The sequence below is a fragment of the Malaclemys terrapin genome, chromosome 2 (genome assembly GCF_027887155.1).
Source record: "Malaclemys terrapin pileata isolate rMalTer1 chromosome 2, rMalTer1.hap1, whole genome shotgun sequence".
In the NCBI taxonomy this organism is placed as follows: domain Eukaryota; kingdom Metazoa; phylum Chordata; order Testudines; family Emydidae; genus Malaclemys; species Malaclemys terrapin.
Window position 1 is genome coordinate 57,810,873 of NC_071506.1, and position 20,669 is coordinate 57,831,541.

General features: G+C 42.5%; 1 long non-coding RNA gene across 2 annotated transcripts in view; it reads left to right on the plus strand.

The window, feature by feature from the left end:
• The first annotated feature begins 3,046 nt into the window (after positions 1-3,046).
• The window catches only part of LOC128831184 (uncharacterized), a 157,965-nt gene continuing 140,342 nt past the window's right edge, over positions 3,047-20,669 (plus strand). Inside the window, exons 1-2 of one of the 2 annotated variants that reach the window (XR_008443773.1) lie at positions 3,047-3,152; positions 14,739-14,792. This is a non-coding gene — a long non-coding RNA (uncharacterized LOC128831184). The remainder of the gene's footprint in view (positions 3,153-14,738; positions 14,793-20,669) is intronic. The other variant, XR_008443772.1, reaches the window with a different exon arrangement.

The window sequence follows — 20,669 nt, forward strand, 5'->3', positions numbered from 1 at the left end:
CCTTTCCAGCCCCTGTGGAGAACATCATACAGTCTAGTCACTCACATTGTGCTGTACAGCTAGAATTTGGCCTTAAATCAATTTTCTCTTACGTATTTTTCCAATTTTTATAAATAGTGATACTTAGATGGAAACTATACACACCACAGGCCAGATTTTCAAAAGTGCCACCTAAGACTGGGTCAGATTTTCAAAAGAGCTCATTTATGCCTCAAATTAAGGCCTGGATTTTTGTAAGTGCTCAGACCCCAGTACCTCCATTTGTAACACTTATGGTCAGATTTTAAAATAACTCAGTCCCTATGCTGACCCTATTTAAATGCCTAAAGGGGAACTGAGTTGTTATTTTTTAAAAGCTGCCCCCTTTGTGGTTGCTGAGCCCTTCTGAAAATTGAGGCCAGTATATATGACCAAGTGGTGAGATACCCACCAAAAATGAGTATTGGTTATTACATAATACAGACATAATGGTAACCAGTTCAGACCAGCGCAAGTGTCCTGAGAGGAAATATCTTTTAAAAGTAAATAGCAGATAGTTTACTTGCTCTTCTGGGTTGGTAGGTCATAGAATGATTGAGTAAAGACTTGGGGTGAGATTCTGTGTGTGCCTCTCAAAAGCACAGCACAGAACTCATCAGCCTGCGGGAAGAGTGCTGAGGTAGCTTTAAATCACCTTTGCATCCTGATCCTGGGCTACTCTAAGGGCCAGAGTAGACCCTGGCCAGGGTTATTATGGCAGCCTGTCTACACTAGGGTGACCAGATGTCCTGATTTTATAGGGATAGTCCCAATATTTGCGGCTTTTTCTTATATAGGCTCCTATTACCCACCACCCTCTGTCCCGATTTTTCACACTTGCTGTCTGGTTATACTAGTCTACACCCACTTATGGGGCAGCAGTGCTTCCCAGAATCTCCGCAGGTGATACATGCAGTGGCCTCACCCATGACATGTCCCTTCCACTCCCAGCCATGCCTCCTACCCCAGGGCTTGCAAAGGGGTCCTCAGTGGATAGCTTGCTGTCATCCTCCTCAGTTCCTGTGCCAGGGAATTCTCTGCTCACAGGATCCAGGGCTTTTAGGGTATGTCTACACTTCAATTAGACACCTGCGGCTGGCATGTCCAGGCAGATTCAGGCTTGCAGGGCTGTTTAATTGTGAAGTAAACGTTTGGGCTTGCTGACCGGGCTCCAACCTGAACCCAAATGTTACACTGCAATTGGACAGCCCCTCAGTCCGAGCCCCATGAGCCTGAGTCAGCTGGCATGGGCTAGCCACGGTTTTTAATTGCAGTGTAGATATACCCCCAGAGTCCCTTTATGCTGTGCTGGCTCTTTTACCTAGTGTTACGGGGGACAAAGCATGGTGAAAACTTCACCCCAGGTATGTGGATAAGGGGGATTGGAATGAAGTCACAAAATAAAGGGATGAGGGAAATGACATGATACAAACAATGTAGCTTCCCATGGCAAATTAATAGCACCTACTGTACAGTACAATATAAGAGTTTGCACCATAGTAATAAACACAGTGAGAGCAAAGACAGATACTGAAGTATTTATAGTGACAGTCAACCATTTCACTGGAATTGAACTCACTTATCCATATAGTATAGCAGGGGTGGAAGGGGAGTGTCTGATTCAAAAATACATTGGAAATAACATTTTCATCTCCTACTGCTGCAGTTGGCAAAGGTCCATTTTCCCCCCTTCCTTTCAAAATTCTTGGTAAGTAGAGCATCAGTCCTGAAATCTGAGCCATGCAGGATGCCCCTTGCACCTGTGCAGAGCCCTATTGATTTCAGTGGAACTCTGCAGAGGCATAGGATCTGCACATGCGTATCAGATTGAGGGATCGGGGCCTTTTATTGCAATGTTCACACAGTATGATTCCCCTTGGAACATCACAGCTAGTTGCTAGTAAACAATGATATATGTTATAAGCAGGCACATGACTCCATTTTTATCAGCCACCATCCAGAGTTTGACTACTCCCTCTTCTGATCCAGCATATTAGAAAAATGTTGCAAGCCAAGACCCAGAATTGTAACCGCACTTATCCTGGGACTCATGCTCAATCCCCTCTGAGATAGCTTCATTCAGCAGAGAAAATAAACCCAATAGACTTCAAACACAAATCATCATGCTTAATAGGTTATTCGTGCTTCACAGAATCTATATTTGCCTATGCAAATCATTATAGTGTGCATGCAAACTAATATATAAACTAATATGTCACACATGAAAAATAATGTTCAGATGAATCACTAAGGTATATGGTTCAATGCTTTTGTCACAACATTAAATGACTTTTTAGAAATTATTTCTTTATGCATAAATGAAAGGATTTCTGTTCAGCCATGTTCAAAAAAGATTAATTCAAGGTGGAACTGGTGCAGAAAAGGGCTGCTGGGATGATTGAGGAATGGAGAGCCTGTTTTACAAGAAGAGACTAAAAGAGCTTGGCTTCTTTAGCCTATCAAACAAAAGCTGCATGGGGATGTGGATTGCTGTCTACACTAGAAATGGGTTGAACACCAAGGAGGGAGAAGAGCTATTTAAGCTCAAAGACAATGGTGGCACAAGAACAAAGGGTTTAAACTGTCCATGAATAAATTTAGGCTGGAAATTAGGTTTGTAACCATCAGAGGAGTGTGGTTCTGAAACAGTCTCCCAAAAGCAGCATAGGGGGCAATCAACTGACGAGTTTTAGGGTGAAGCTTGAACAAATTTATGAACAGGATTATATGACGGAGTTGCTTGCAATAGCTAGGAACCTGGACTTAATGACCTGGGATGTCCCTTCCAGTCCTGAGTTCCTATGATTTAAAATACAAACTAGCACTATTTACAGACTGATAAGTATTGCATTTATTTCACCCAACATTTTAAAAAAAATCCAATACCTTTGTGTCAAGTTGTAAAGATAATCTGACATGTAAAGGGTTACTGGGTTTCTGACTGTCACATGGCTGATCAGAGTAGGGTTATAAAAGGAAAAGGAAAGCTAGTGCAAAGAAGGATATCAGTAAGGAGAAGGTTGGTTCCCCTTTGCTCCCAGCTGGAAAGGCCTGGTGGTTATTACCCACCAGATTTGAGTTGATTGGTTCTGGTTTTGATTTCTCCTTTTTAATGAAGCAAGCTCTGAGGTAAGGTATGTGACGTGACCTGGAATTGGAACTTCTATTTTTCTTTTCCCGGCTGGTGAGTCAGCAAACTGCCTTACAACCCTGTGCATACAAATCAATAAAATCAGATATGGCGTTAGGGAGTTTGAACAAAAATTTAATTGCATAGTCTTTGTCCGCACACCAATATGGTTTGCTCAGGATGGGAGTTAGTGGTTCTTAGGAAAAGCAACACATGAACCAAACCATAATTAAATTTTTGCTTTTCATGGACAATGGGTGTAATTTTAGTTGGTAGGTTGTTTTATAGTCTTTTGTATATGGAAATTCTAGGTTTTCTTCTCCTTCTTCTTCTTCTTTTTTAAATCTACACCTATGGTTTCTTGTACCACTGCCACAACTAGTCATTTTGTGCCTGAGCCTTTCTCAATGAAGCCAATGGGTGCTTTATCATTGACTTCAGCGGGAGCAGGATCAATGCACCATACGAGAGCTATTCATAGGAAGTTCTGCATCTCTTAAGCTACACAAGCACTCAAGATATCCACAACTGAATGGTGGGGAAGGGAAGTATGTATGGATTTTTGTTCCATAAACAAAGTTCAGTATAGGACAAAAAGTGGAGACTGGTTACATTGTTACAGGACTCCTGCAGGCTTCAGTTCAATAGGATGCTCAGTGGATTGCACTCAGATATCCAGCCACCAGTCAAAGCCCCAAAGTTTAGTGGGGAGTACATAAATATATGGTGACCAGATAGCAACTGTGAAAAAATGGGACAGGGAATGGAGGGTAATAGGCCCCTATATAAAAAAAAAGTCCCCAAAAACGGAACTGTCCCTTTAAAACGGGGCATTTGTTCACCCTACATAAATAGATAAACTGACCTTGCTTTGACACAAACACACACACACCCATGTCATAAAACGTGGGCACTAGAGCTGGTTTAAACATGGGATATATTTTTCTCAAAAAATGTGCCCCTACCCCCGCCCCCCTTTTTTTTAATGAAAACTGTTGCAGTTCTAAAACTTTCAACCAGCTATAATGGGCATGAGCAAGGATGATTTTGGTTTTGCAAAACTTCATCTGTTAGATTCTTGTTGCAAGGCCAAAAGCAGAGGTGATTTGTGTCCAACTCCCATTTTTCCAACTCTCCAACACTACTCCTATTCTAAGGAGCAGGAGGGTGGAGGTGATAATTTGTTCTGGTTTTGATCCATATCCAGCTAGCATCACTGATCTATGGCATCCTGCCCATGCAGAGTTGATATGCATCCTGTTTTCTGACTACCACCCCTGCCCTTTTTTTGGTAAACAGTCCGACTCTTGTGTTGCTTTTTTTAATAATGTAGACAGGCAGGCACCATGTCGCTCTTTCCTAGCTAGTTTCAAACTAAGGTCTGCCCGCCTTCCTTTCCCTTCACTAGCCCTTCTATCCGCTAGTACCTGGGCTGAACTTACACAGCAGGAAGCAGAAATTCCTTTATATCATTAGGAAGGTGTCATATCTGCAAAAGGGGATAGCTTTGCAGAGTGTGAGGATGGGAAAGCCCATGGGGGATAGGGCAGACAATAGGGATGAAATCCTGACTCCATTGAATACTATGGTAAAATTCCCATTGGGGTCAGTGTGGCCAGGATTTCACCCTTGGTATATTTAAAAACTCCAAGATGGAGGGAGAACAAGGAAGGAGAAATCAAGCGGAGGGAGAGAGAGGGATCAGGGCAGTTGGGGAAACCCAATTCCCCATACACACAAGCACTACCACCACCACCCTTCTGAACTTCATCTCTGAAGTTTGATTTAGCAAAAGGCCACAAATTGCTCCATTCAGTCACCAAATGGTGAGTGACACCAAAGATGATTTATTATTCGTCATTATTTCTATAGTGCCTAGATATTTGATCGTGCTGTTAGCCCTGAGATTTAACAAACAGGTACTGCCCGGCCTCAGGGACCAAAATCTGAGGTCCTTACTCGATCCTCACTCATGCAAAACTCCCTGTGCAGTGTTCCTGAGTGAAATCCAAGGCCCTGATCATACAATCAGATCCCTGGGGACAGATCCAATTTCAGGCTCAGGGCTTTCATAAGGCCCTCAGGATATGGGCCAAAACATAGACTACAATGTTTCAGAGTAGCAATTGTGTTAGTCTGTATCTGCAAAATGAACTAGGAGTACTTGTGGCACCTTAGAGACTAACAAATTTATTTGAGCATAAGCTTTCGTGGGCTACAGCCCACTTCATCAGATGCATCGAATGGAACATATAGTAAGAAGATATATATACATACAGAGAACATGAAAAGGTGGATGTTGCCATACCAACTCTAAAAGGCTAGTTAATTAAGATGAGCTATTATCAGCAGGAGGGAAAAAAACTTTTGTAGTGATAATCAAGATGGCCCATTTCGGACAGTTGACAAAAAGGTGTGAGGATACTTAACATGGGGAAATAGATTCAATTTGTGTAATAACCCAGCCACTCCCAGTCTCTAGTCAAGCCCAAATTAATGGTATGTAGTTTGCATATTAATTCAAGTTCAGCAGTTTCTCGTTGGAGTCTGTTTTTGAAGCTTTTCTGTAGCAAAATTGCCACCTTTAAGTCTGTTACTGAGTGACCAGAGAGGTTGAAGTGTTCTCCTACTGGTTTTTGAATGTTATGATTCCTGATGTCAGATTTGTGTCCATTTATTCTTTGGCATAGAGACTGCCCGGTTTGGCCAATGTACATGGCAGAGGGGTATTGCTGGTACATGATGGCATATATCACATTGGGAGATGTGCAGGTGAATGAGCACCTGATGGCATGGCTGATGTGATTAGGTCCTATGATAGTGTCACTTGAATAGATATATGGATAGAGTTGTCATCAGGCTTTGTTGCAAGGATAGGTTCCTGGGTTAGTGTTTTTGTTGTGTGGTGTGTGGTTGCTGGTGAGTATTTGCTTCAGGTTGGGAGGCTGTCTGTAAGCGAGGACTGGTCTGTCTCCCAAGATCTGTGAGAGTGAGGGATCATCTTTCAGGATAGGTTGTAGATCTTTGATAATGCGCTGGAGAGGTTTTAGTTGGGGGCTGAAGATGACGGCAAGTGTCATTCTGTTATTTTCTTTGTTAGGCCTGTCCTGTAGTAGGTGACTTCTGGGTACTCTTCTGGCTCTGTCAATCTGTTTTTTCACTTCAGCAGGTGGGTATTGTAGTTTTAAGAATGCATGATAGAGATCTTGTAGGTGTTTGTCTCTGTCTCTCTGTCTGAGGGATTGGAGCAAATGTGGTTGTATCTTTCAGCTTGGCTGTAGACAATGACTCCTATTCCTAATTTTCTCTATTCCTCAACTATTTGTTTCAATCTGTAACACTATAAATCCTATCTAAAAACTTCCTTTGCCTCTTTTTATTGCTAGCCTAATGATTAGATGCCTTTTCATCTTCCAGTGATATTTAGTTCTCTTTCGGGACCACTAGTTATTTGGTTGTGTTTATATAATGACCTCCAAGCCTCCTTTCCCCAGCCTGCCCTCTATCCTCTCACACTTTTCCTCACTGGCATGCCATCTATGTATGCAAGACATGTGTTGCATGCTCTGTGTGCCCATCTTGTTGTGCGTTGTCTATCTGGTGCCCTGCAGGCCAGATCTGGCCTGTGGGACGATTCCATCTGGCTCCCATGGATAGGGTTGCCCACAGTCCCATATTACAAGGGATGTCCCTTATTTCAATAGAAAATTAGCCCGTATTTTGACATATTAAAAATATTATCATTATGCGAAGCCAGTTTTATTACCTTGCCTGCCAACAGTATAAATTTAGGCAATGTAGTGTAATGCAGAATTAGGCCCATGATTTACTGAACCAATGTACCTATAGTGCACAGGTTCCCAAAATATGGAGTGCGCCCCTAGGGGGGGCACAATAAATTTATCAGGAAGGCACGAAGCTGAAAGGCTGGAGTCAGGAGGGGGCTCTGTCCAGCAGGGGAAGCAGATGGGGCTCAGTGCAGGTGGTCTAAGCTGCCAGGACCAGGCTCGCTGCCCACCTCACTCTCCCACTGCTGTAGCTGCAGCAGTCACCAACCAGCAGTTATGCTCTTCTGCTGGGGACTTCAGCAGAGACTCTGCGAGCAGGGAATGGAAGGCTACAGCCTAGGAGTGCTGAGCCCTCTGCCAGACAGAGCCCCTTCCTGACCCTGGCCCTTCAGCGCAGCTCCGGGGCACACCGCCCTGTCCACTTGCTCTGCCTGACAGAGCCAGCTCAGGGAAAGCAGAAGGGGCTGGAGTCAGCAGGAGGCCCTGTCCAGCAGGGGGCCAGTACTCACAGGTGCAGGTTTCCACTGCCCTCTTGCGCCTGGCCCTTCAGTGCTGCCCTGTTCACTTCTGGAGCTGGGTCCTGGCAACTAAGACTATCTGACTGCTGCAGGGAGTGGAAGGTTTCCTCAACTGCCACGTGGTGAGTATCCCCATCCCTGTGGTACTGGCACCCTACCCAGGCCCCCATTGGTATTCCTCCCCCATAGGGGTGCTAAGAAAACAGTCCTGTATTTTTTAAATACAATGTTGGCAATCCTCCACACAGGGTAACCTTGCTTGCACCTTATGTGCGAGGTCACACCACACTATTTTGGCCCACCTAAGGCATGCAAGTGAGTTGTTGCAAGTCTTACTACAACTGTCATGGCACACCACTGCTTTCCCTCCACTAATGGGTGACAAAGTCTATTGAGGTGGTCTGTCCGGGATGGCTGGCTTACTACATCCCCTGATCAGTCTGCACCAGTGGAATTCCTATGGAGCTCTGACCGCAATTTAATGCTGCCCTCCCTCAGAAGAATCCCCATATGGGAAGCGTTGCTTACCCTGCCATTAGGGGTGAATTCTCTCTGGGTGCAGCAGTACCATGTGGCGTTAGGATGACCAGATGAGAGGCAGAAAAAAAACCCACAAACCTGCCGGCAGAGTGAAATAAATGGCCAGTTTCTGCAAGGTACTGCACAATGCCTGCTGCAGGAGGCTGAAGGTGAAATCTTGGTCCTATTAAAGTGCAAAGGAGTTTTGCCATTAATTTCAGCAGGGCCAGGATTCTACCCTGAGTGTCCTCAGCTCACGTTGTCTTCCCTGTCACAAAGTACAAGAATGGAGAGATTTAAAGCAAGTTAAAGAGAAAACTGTTCAGCAAGGAGCTCTTATGAAAAAGTCTGGTAGTAGACTTGACATAAAACAAATCCAATACCCATCCCCCTCAGGGTCTCATGTTACAACTGTACTGACTGTTAAAAACATAGACTCATAGACTCATAGACTTTAAGGTCAGAAGGGACCATTATGATCATCTAGTCTGACCTCCCGCATGATGCAGGCCACAAAGCCGTCCCAACCCTTTCCCTTGACTCTGCTGTTGAAGTCCCCAAATCCTGTGGTTTAGAGACTTCGGGCTGGTCCCCACTTAGTCCGGACTTCGGACTAAGGTACGCAAATTCAGCTATGTTAATAACGTAGCTGAATTCGAAGTACCTTAGTCCGAACTTACCGCGGTCCAGACGCGGCCGGAAGTCTCCCCCCGTCGACGCCGCGTACTCCTCTTGGCGAGCTGGAGTACCGGCGCCGACTGTGAGCACTTCCGGGATCGATCCGGGATCGATTTATCACGTCTTAACCAGACGCGATAAATCGATCCCAGAACATCGATGGCGTGCCGCCAGACCAGCCGGTAAGTGAAGACTAGGCCTTCAAGTAGCAGAGAATCCTCCAGCTAGTGACCCCTGCCCCATGCTGCGGAGGAAGGCGAAAAACCTCCAGGGCCTCTGCCAATCTACCCTGGAGGAAAATTCCTTCCCGACCCCAAATATGGCGATCAGTAGAACCCCGAGCATGAACATATTCAACACTGATAAAAGTTTAAATATTCCAGTATTGGTGGTAAATAGAAAATATACTTTTTCTATTTAGAAATGACTGTAGCTATGCACAGTATAATTAAATAATATCTGCTTTCAATTTTAAAATTTACACATTCAATGTTCAAAATGAATTAATTATATTCCAGCTTAAATTACAAGAAAAAGTTATTTCTGGTACTGGGAAAACGTATTGTGTTAAAGAAATATTTTTCAACATATTTTTATAATTTCCATTTTACTGTCATCTTAGCAACTTAATTTAAAACATTGTAAAAAAATATTTTAAGGAATATTTGAACATAAAACAATTTTATTTTAGACCACGAATCTTTTGAAAATGATGCAGGGTAAGTTGTCTCAAATGAATGTCAGTCAGGTAAAATGCAAGCCTTTCAGATCATGACAGAGTTTTGATTCTCCTAAGTATCATTTGTTGGAGAGACGTATTGCTATAATGAAGAGAATATTATATACAGCAACAGAAAGAAAAACCTATAACAAGCATACTGTCTATGTGTGTGTGTATATATAGACATACAGCCTCTGGCAATAAAGAAGATGCATACTTCAAAACAGTGACCATTTTCTACTGTACATAAAAAATATAGACACTGTAAATATTATAGAATCATAGAAATGAAGGACTGCAAGGGACCTTGAGAGGTCATCTAGCCCAGTCCCCTGTATAGAGGCAGGACTAAGTATTATCTAGACTATCTTTGACAGGTGTTTATCTAACCTATTCTTAAAAACCTCCAATGATAGAGACTCCAAACCCTCCCTAGATAATTTGTTCCAGTGCTTAACTACCCTTACAGTTAGGAAGTTTTTCCTAATGTCTAATTTAAATCTCTCTTGCTGCAATTTAAGCCCATTACTTCTTGTCCTGTCCTCAGTGGTTAAAAAGAACAATTTATCACCCTCCTCTTTTTAACAACCTTTTATGTACTTGAAGACTGTTATCATGTTCCCCCTCAGTCTTCTCTCCTCCAGACTAAACAAACCCAATTTTTTCAGCCTTTCCTCGTAAGTCATGTTTTCTAGACCTTTAATCATTTTTGTTGCTTTCCTCTGGACTTTCTCCAATTTATCCACATTTTCCCCAAAGTGTGGTGCTCAAAACTGGACAAAATAATCAAGCTGAGGCCTTATCAGTGCTGAGCCGAGTGGAAGAATTACTTCTCATGTCTTGCTTACATAGGGTTACCACACGTCCGGATTTCCCCGGACATGTCCGGCTTTTTGGTGCTCAAATCCCCGTCCGGGGAAATAGGGAGGCATAAGTCAGGGTCTGCCCAGCCCCATCACGATCTGCCGGGTCCACAGCGCAGCCCAGTCGCCTCGGCTACATTGTAGCGAGCTGGGGGGGCGCAGACGCAGAAGGCGGCAGAGGGGCCGCTGCTGCCCCCACAGGCCGGGCGGACCGCGCGCCCCGGCTGAGCCCGCAGGACCACGGGGAGGCCGGGCCCAGCCAGCGGCTCGTGCTTCCTTTGCGGGCGGGGACCCCCCGACCACTGAGGGACCCTTCCTGCGGCCCTGTCACCCCGCGCAGCGTGGAACCCGGTGCCGCGGGAGCTGTTCCAGTGGGGACAGGCTGGGGAACGTGCTCGGCGGCAGCAGGAAGGAGGCGGCGTGTGCTGGGGCTGCAGGGACCCGCGCCGCCCCGGTCGCCGCTGAGCCTCCAAAGCCCCTGCCAGGCAGAGGCTGCCGGGGAAGCGGAGGAGCAAGGCAGGCGGGGGGGTGCAGAGGCTGCAGGGCGAGGAGGAGCAGGGCAGGTAGGGGCATAGAGGCTGCAGGGGCAGGGGGGCGCAGGGGCAGGGCAGGCGGGGGCGCAGAGGCTACAGGAGTGGTAGGGGGGCAAGTGGGGAGCAGGGGTCACAGAGGCTGCAGGGCAAGGGGGGAGTGCAGAGGCTGCAGGGCGAGTGGGGAGCAGGGAAGCACTTAGCAACCCCCAACCAAGATCAGAGCGGGAGGGAGGAGGGGGAATGCAGGGTGCTCAGAGGAGGGGGGCAGAGTTGGGGCAGGGACTTTGGGGAAGGGGTTGGAATGGGGGCGGGGAAGGGGTGGGGCTGGGGACGGGGAAGGGGCGGAGTTGGGGCAGGGCCAGGGCCCCCACGGAGTATCCTCTTTTTTCAGTGTTGAAATATGGTAATCCTAGCTCCTACAAATACATCCCAGAATTATGTTTGCTTTTTTGCAACAGTATTACATTGTTGACTCATATTTAGCTTGTGATCCACAATAACCCCCAGATTCTTTTCTGCAGTACTCCTTCCTAGGCAGTTATTTCCCAGTTTGCATTTGTCCATATTAAATTTCATCCTATTTAATTCAGACCATTTCTCCAGTTTGTCAGAATCATTCTGAATTCTAATTCTGTCCTCCTAAGCACTTGCAACCCTCCATTATTAGTTATTGAGCCCAAGATATTAACTCTGTTATGAATTGTAAAATCTAACTAAGCAAGTAAAAACTTGATTAGAGCGCAGTCCTGGTCCCATTAAAATCCATGACAAAACTTCATTGACTTTAATGGGATTAGGATTTAACACTTACAGGTAATGCTTAGCACTTAATATGTTCAAATCACTTAAAAACATTAATTAGTCCTCACAACATCCCTGTTAGGTAAACAAATATTGTTATCCCTATTTTAAAAATGGAGACAGTAATGCAGCAAAGTCTCACAGACAATTAATGGAGAAGTAGAATTAGATTGTTGGCATTTCTGGCTCCTAGTTCAATGCTCAGGCCTCTAGAAGAGACTACCATTTAGAAAGAGTGTAAGAAGAGTTTATATGAGCAGAGGTTACACATAGGCTTTCTTATATAACAGCATGCACACCCTGCTATCCTTAAGGGAGGTGTAGACAACCTCCCATGACAGAATTTGGATCCTCTTGAGATTTAATGAGACATTTTGCTATAATGAAGAGACTACTATATACAATAACAAAGAACATCTATATCAAACCTACTATGTATTACACAGTTAGGGGCCTGGGAAACCCTGAGACTACTTGATTGGGGTCATGCAAATAGTGCCACACCCCTGTTTAATGATCCGGTCTGTCAGGTAGAGAACCAGCTCAATATGGGTTAAATGAATGGAGAAGAAATACAGCAGGGGCTCATTAAATACAAAGCCCAATTACCATGGAAAGAGGAAGAAGAAAAGAGTAGCTAGGAGTAATTCTATCCTCAACAGGAGGAGAAGGATGAGGATGGTGGACTTCCAGGGCAGGTGATCTGAGAAGGCAAAGTTTTGATTGTGTTATCTGCTTACAGGAGAAAGGAGAAAACTTTGGTTTGGGTTTGTTCTGTGAGTCACTCAAACTGATGGGGCAGGGAATCCCCTCCTGTGCTCCAAAGCACAGATTGTCATAAAGTTCTCCTAGCACATTCAGAATCTCACACGTATGTATAAACCTAGTAGCATAATTCTTCTGTAGTATAGGTTCAATAGTGCAGGTATAGCAGTAAACCCTTATTAAGGACTAGTTACCTTGTCAAATAAAAAATCCAGTCTTGCTCATACCAAAAAACGTCACTCATACAAGTATTCCCATTGACTTCAGTGGGATTCATTATGTAAGGATCATTGGCAAGAATAAGGGCTGTAGGACTTAAACCAATATTCTTGAAAAACAAAGGTGCATTTTTAGTTGTGTTGTGTTGAGTTTTAAGAACCCCCAGCAAGGTAGAGAGGGGCCTAAGCCAGTTCCTCCTAACCCCCCATCTGAATACCTCTTAAGGAAAAGTGGCATCTGATCTGCACTTTAAAGTTTGGACCCCTATCAGAAAAACTGAGTTGAAAGTGTATAGGATTCTTTCATTTCTTGTAATTCCCTTCTCATAGGACAGGGGTTCTCAAACTGGGGGCTGAGATCCGTTGGGAGGGTCATAAGGTTATTACATGGAGGGTCACGAGCTGCCAGCCTCCACCTCAAACTCCACTTTGCCTTCAGCATTTATAATGGTGTTAAATATATTTAAAAGTGTTTTTAATTTATAAGGGGGGGTCGCACTAAGAGACTTGCTATGTGAAAGGGGTCACCAGTACAAAAGTTTGAGAACCACTGTCATAGGACAACAAATTATAATCTAGGTAACACTGGAAATTTTCTTACTTTATATTTAAGTATTGAGTAACAAAATATGTTTGCTAACAAAACTGTTCCAATCATATCCACCTCCAATTTATATGTTATGTTATCAGCTGACATAGAGCATAACCTTCCACATCAGTAGAAACCAGTTCCACACCAGCAATATGAGCTTGTTACATAGTTGTAAAGACTAAACTGTGGTGGCATTTATTCTTATTGGTAAGTTTTAACATTGATAGAAATACTTGTAAGCCTCTGACACTTGTCTATCATTCACTTTGTTACTGCCCGCCTCAATTTATTTCTAATTATTTCTTCTAGTGGCAGTCTGCACATAAAGACATTGCAAGTTATTAGGGTCCCAGTTCATCAGAACACTTATACATAAGATTAAGCCAATTCCTGTTCAGCAAAGCATTTAAGTCTCACTGAAGCTTCATTCTCTATTGGCCTCCTGTGCAGAACTGAACAAGGATTTTACTTGTCAGCTGTAAACATTTTAAATTAAATTTATTCCACTATTTTGCCATCACATCAACTCATGCATGTCAAAATGTTGAAAGCCCTGGATATATCTTTTAAAATATTTAAATTACTGTAAAAATGCACTGGACCTTGGAGTACAGACATGTATCCCAATGTTCCTGTAATGGAACTTGGGCCCTTAACACCAGGAGCTGCTGGGAGAAATAGTGTGCAGACATGGTGCATTATAATGAAGGGTCACCTAACTAAGTCTCTAGTGACTTTCTGCTGGAGACTATTTAAAGGCTCTTGTCTCAGTTTTGGCAAGTTGAGGAAAGACTCTCCACTGGGACCTAGTTGGAGGCTTAGCATATGTTTATACCTAGGAATCAGTCTAGAGTTAAGAATGGAAGTTTGTAGCCTGGAACAAGTGTATGGGAAATGTCCAGGCTAGTCTACAAACATGTTTAGTAGCTCAAGCTCATTGGCAGTCAATGAACTTAAGGTAAAATGTCTAGTGAAGGCAAGATGAGGGGATAGCCATTTCTGGCTATCTCCAGGGAAAGATGTCTTTTTCTCCCCTCTCCAGCTTGTGGAAGCAGGACAGGACTCTGTTACCCAGCATCTTGAGTAATTTTTGTGTAAGACTTTTACATCTTCCGTTTATTAGTCAAATTGGTTCTGAGGAAAGGGGTGGAGAACTGAACTTGAAAGTCAGGGCTTTATTTTCATTATATTGGCTGGTGAATCTGCCCAACAACTTATAACTGCTGTCATACAAGTCATAAATTCTGTAACAAAAACGCAGCTATGACTTTACTCAAGAGGTCCATCGATGCGATACAAAACCTGGATGACAAGGCTAAAACTCTTGCTGGCACAGCACATTGTACTAAGATACTTATAATTTAATTAAAATTGGCATGTAAGCTCTTAGGAGCAGGGACCATGTCTACCTATGTGTTTGTACAGCACCTATCACAGTGGAGCCCTAGTTCTAAGCACCTAGAGCTACTGTAACCAAAATAAGGCAATCTGCAACACCAGCTTAAACAATTTTACCACTAAGTGTCCCAAGGAAACAGATTAAATGGACATTTCAATATGTTACTGTAATTAACTTACTTATTCTTCACTTCAGCTCAGAACAATGGAGAAGTGTTGACAAGTGGTTCAGCCTGCCAGTAGGGATATGGTAAGTCAGTCCTTTCTTCTCTTCAAATATTGCATATTTTTCTCAAGTTTTTAATATTCCTATTTCTTTAAATTCTGTACTTTAAAAACATCCTAAACTGCAGTATGATAAAAATGACTGGCTTTTTTTTTTTTCCCTTTAAAGGGCACTGAAAAGAATTTTCCATTCACTAAAGCAAACTGTATTGGGCTGTTTACAGAGAGAGCAATGTAATGTGGGAATTTCATATACACATAATTTAATTGCAAAGGGAAGTTCTTTATCAATTATAAAGGAAAGTAAACAATTTGAGCAGACCCCACCTCCCGTCCCTGCAGGTTCAGAGAGAGAGAGACTAGTTCCAGGAAAGAAACTCATGTTCTTTCAAATGGTAGTACAAAACCCTAATCATACAGGCAGCTATTGGATATCTCTTGATTATCCAAATAATTGTGATGCTGGTCTAAGAAAAACAATGGTAAAAATATATTTAGTGTCATTGACCACAAAGTCTTGGACAGTCTTGGCTTTGGTGTACAGGGTTTTGTGAATTTTCTATGAAACATTGCCCAAAAGCAGGGAAGTTTATTCATTAACCTTATTGATACATCTGAATGACTCTTCTTGTGCCTTACAGGGATATTTCATATTAAAATAGAGGAAGGGCAAAAAAAATATAAATTTAAAACCCAAACGTTTCCATAGATTTTAGGGGATATCCTAAATTGCCATTGCCAGTAGCTGTAATATAGACACTGCTTGGGAAGGAGTTTGAATGTTTTTAGTCTGAAAAAAAAGATGCTTACCAGGGGACTTACTGGTAAGAAATACTGTATATACAGGGGCCATGCTGTAAGAAGGGAATTGACTTGTTTTCATTGTGAACCGAAGCTAGAAATGAGAGAGACGTTTAGACTGGATATTAGTAAGAGATTTTTCACTTAAAGGGTAATTAGGATATGGAATAGTCTGACAAAAGATGAATATACAAACAGCAAGGAAATTAACAGCTGAGTGCTGAGAACATTTCTGGGTGTGTCTGGTGAATGGTTGTCCTAAGAAAAGGCAAAGGGTGGATTAGATGGACCAATAGTTCTTCCCATCCTAATTTCCTAAATTTCTATGTACCCTTTAGAATGGGGATTACTTATTAATTAGTCTCAAACAGCTCCTTTTGAATCCTTGTCACATAAAGGTTGACCAACAGACACCTTAATTAAGTGTATTGTGAGACATTTGGCATTGCTAAGATCAGTGTGGGGGCTGTGTGTGTACATGTGTCTCTGTACTAAAATCCTTTGGAAATGTTCAAAATACAAAGTGATTGAACATGCACAGCAACCTGTCACTAAAACATTAGGACTTCATTGTTCCTGTATAATTTGATTTTTCAAGTCACCTCAGAAAAAGTAGTTAGTTCACATTATGGATCAATTGCCTCAAATTGTAGTTTTAAAGAATGAAGGCACTTTTGAGATTTACCCAGAACAAAAAGCATCTCGGGGCAGCATGGGCTGTGAGTCAGAAGGCCTGGATTTGTATTCCTCTCTGTCACTGACTGACTGTGTTAGCTTGAGCAAATTGCCTAGTGCCCTATTTTTTAAAAATGGCCTTTGATGTTGGGTGCTGCAGTTTTTGGGTGTGAAACTTAACTCACCTATGGCCAGATTTTCAGAAATGCTGATCACCTGCAGCTCCCATTGACTTCAGCTGATGTTGTGATGCTCAGCACCTCTGAAATCAGTCCAATAACATTGCTGTCGGTTTGTCTGGCTTTTTTTGAAAAAGCATGCATAATTACTGGTAACTTTTGGAAGTCTGGGCCGTCCCTTCTTCTTTCTGCAGCTGCCCCATCTGTAAAATGGGATAATAATGTTAGCCTACCTTTGTAAAGTGCTCTGTACTCTTCAGACTAAAAGCACAATACTGTACACAGTAACTGCTGTTATTGCCATTCACATTCCAAGACAAGTACACTAAGGAGACGAGAATAAAACTTTGTAAAGGTCTTGAAAATTTGATTCCGATCCCAGATATCTGAGCCCATAACACTGTTTAACTTGTACAATTAGTCACTGAGTAAATGTGCCAAAGAGAATCAAGTAACTTTACAAAAATAAGTGAAAATATGTATTTATGGATATGTTTCCAAGGTTGGAATCGTGTCTCTGTTTATGTCATATTTCAGCCCACAGCCAATTTGTAGAATTGAGCTGGAACCCCAGAAATATACAGTCGGGGAAAAATGCTTATGAATCTTGACTGAAGAGTCACAGTAATTACTAGTGTAATAGAATCAACGTGACTAAAGGCCTCTATGGTGCAAAGACTTCAGCATGTGAAGACTTAAACTTCAGTGGGACTGCTGACAATGAGTACAGTTAAACACGTACATAAATCTTTGGAGGATTAGGGCCAAATCAGACTGTATTATTAGATAAAGAAGTCAGTTTACTGATGTATATGTCATAATCTGACCCAGTCCCTCTCTCTGGGCTCACACTTGTCTGTCATGATTGGATCCAGCTACTGAATCCCATGTGCTTCTAAGTCCCCTGGGTGGGTAATGTCTGGTCACTGTTCCTAGCTCTGGGTCTCTCAAGCATGCTCCCAGGTGCAGAGCCCATGTCTGACACCCTTCTTAGGCAATGGGACCCTGCAGTCCAGCAGCCTAAATCCCAGAACCAGTGCCATAGCTTTCCTGAGCCCTTAGTTTAATTCCCCCAGAGTCTACATTGCTGTGAGAACCTCTGGTTTCTAGTTAAACCCTTCAGGGAAATCATGGCAATAAAGCAAGGAACACAGACTCAGTCAAGGAAATTCTTAGCCATAAACACTTTACTCTTAAAAAAGCACAAGAAAGTTCCTGTGGAAAACAAGAAAATCCTGAATGCGACCCTCTCAGTCTGATCTCACCCCGTTTGTGAGTCCTGGTTTTGAACAACATCATCAGGGTGAGTCAGAGTTTCTCCTATCTGTGATATCTCCAGCAAGTTCTGTTTACAAGGTGTGATGTAATGGCTCCTTGCGTAGAAAAGCAGCCACCTTTTAAAAACAATCTCTGTCCCATTTCTGCCCCATGCTTTGGTTGGGAGGTGGTAGTTCCCAGACCCAGATCCCCATCCTCCCACTATCAGCTTCTCTGTGGAAAGTCAAAGTCAATGGCCCTGCCGATAGAAAATCCATTGCTGCTGTAAGAAAGAGTAATTCATCATCGATGGCCCTCTCATGGCTCTTGATGGCACCTCTCTCTAGGAGGTGTCTGACACACCAATATGATCACACAGTATCCAGAATAGTAGAATTAGATTTGGCAGAATTAGACTAGTTTTCACCACCAGCTGGGAGTCTTAAACGAACATGGATGTTACATGACAAAATGAACGTTGCAAACTGAAGGTTGCAATCACCAAATGATGTTCTCCAAATAATATGGGGTTCTCCTATTTGACCTAAACATACCCCCAATCTGTCACATATACTTCACTCTATTATTTTCCACATCGTTGAATCACATGATCAAAGTGAAGAGACGATTGCAAGTTTCATGATCTGTGTAAAAACTTCTGTGGTAAAGTAAAGGTTCTGTGTAGATAAATAACATAATGTGCAGTTGAAAGAAAGAGAGAGACAATAAAAACAAATCTAATATATCCTCGCTCCCGCTGGGGGCAGAGGATCTGATTTTGATCTCTCACAGTTTTTTGCATTGATGTAACTCCATGGACATTATTGGAGATTTACACTGATGTAAAGGAGACGAGAATCAGGTTTAGCCTGGTTAGCCTTCTTGAAGACTGTGTCAAGCCACACTCTATGTAAATCAATGAAATTCTTTCTGCTCTTTCTTCCTGTGACCTGAGCCATTCTATGTTAAAGTTTAAAAAACGGATTTTTAAAGTTATTGTTCTTCTTTTAAACTGCGTTAGCATAGCAATGTTTCCTTTTAGGCAAGGGACTCTGATCATCTGTGGAAGCCGGTCACTACCATAAATGTGTAACCATTGCAGTTAAAGAAGGTTTTAAAACTGAATGTCCAAAGTGAAGCACCTAAATACTTCAGTGGCAGCTGTGGATGCCAAAGAAGAGGCCACTTTTAGTTAGTTGCCAAAATATGGATTTAGGAACTAGCATCCATACCTGAAAGTGTAAAAATTTTGACCTGTATGATCAGAATGTCAATACCTAACTAAACATTCCTGTTTTTTGTTTGTTTTACTGTAAAACTTTTGTTCTGAATTTTATTCATTCAGAATTTGATGCATTTAGTGTAATTAACATGGGGGGCAACAATCTGAAGAGAGAAACAAAGTGGATACTGAGCAAATGATTCAGGGAGAAGTGAGAAAAATTAACTATGAAAAAGACAGGAAGGTAAAAAGCATAAGGCAAAGGAAACTAGATGAAATGGGATAGGGTCTGGGAAAGAAATTCTTTCTGGCCAGAGCTATGGAAACTGGAGGCACAGTGATTATAATTTTGTTTGCAGTTTTTCTGTGATCCCTTGCCAATCTCAAATAATTTAGCAATGCTGAGGGTTAAGGAGTGATTTACCTTGTTCCTCATGTGGCAGGAAAATCACTTTGCAATATATTTTGTTGGGATATAGAGCAGTATTTGGTTAAAGCTGCAGCGTGGTGCTTACACCTGATGGCAGCACAAGGCACTTCTAAGGAACTGGCAGCAATGTTAGGAAGAGGAAAAACCATAATTAGAGGGGATGAGGAACTGACATGAAGATATTTCTGTCAAAAAACTTAACATGCAACACTTGTTCATGCAAATACAGGATATCAACAATACTACTTACATGAGCAAAGGTTTCAGGATTGGGAATGCGGGGAGGGAAATTGTAAAATAAAGGGGAAATAATTTAGTTTTGCATGAAATCCCTTCTCATACCAGCAGTGGTTTGAACAACAGACATATATCCTGAGGGGAAGCAACTGTGAAGAAGGAAATAAGAACTAGGATATGTTGTTCAACCAAAACAGACAGTTGGCTAAGATCGTTTTGGCTCCCTCCTTGCAAAGGCAGGGTAAACCAACAAGTGAGCTAAAGAGTAAAACGCGAGTTGTTTAAATAGGTGTTTAAAGCTAGGGGCTGATAGGTTGGATGTTTTGGCAGTGAAAAAGGGCTAAAGACAATCTCCATCACAAATGGAAATGATGATTCTCTTTCTGAGAATGGAGAATGCATCATCTTTCTGGGCGTAGATGAAGAGGACAGCCTCGGGCTCTCATGTGGGATGATATTGTTTCAGATAGATTATTTTAATTTTGATGATAGGGTGCAGGTGAAAGGTGGCCTGAGCAATGGAGACTCCTGAGGCAGGAAAAGATCTCTCAGGTCTTCTGGAGGTATTGGATAGGAATCTCTTTAAAAACCAATATTCAGTGAGCAATGCCCACACATCCCCTTACCCATATGTTGCAGGACTCTGTATTTCTGCAGTAGTGTGTGAGGGGGGGGGGGCTAGGGGGGAACAGCTGTCAGTTGAAGCAAAAGCAGCTGTCCCTCGTTACAAGAGACATCCCTCACTTTAGACCTCTAGCTACCTCTGTCTCAGACATTTGTTTCAGTTCCAGCATTGTAAATGATTTCCTCTAGAAATGCTGAATAATAAAACAGAGTTAGCAAACAATATTATTTATGCTAAAATAATTAGTTCCCATATGGTTTATCCTATACTATTGTTTATTCCTATGCCGTTCATCTTGTATCCATGTTGTGTATGACATTTCAGCATTGGGACATGGAGGTAGATGGATGAAAGTCCAATTGAAGAAAACTTGAAATTATTATCATTTATCCCTCATTATTAAGGTAATTTTAAAATAAAGCCAAGGCAGTTAGAGCTTTTAGATTAACAGGCGTGGATCCAAGGTGAAAACGGAC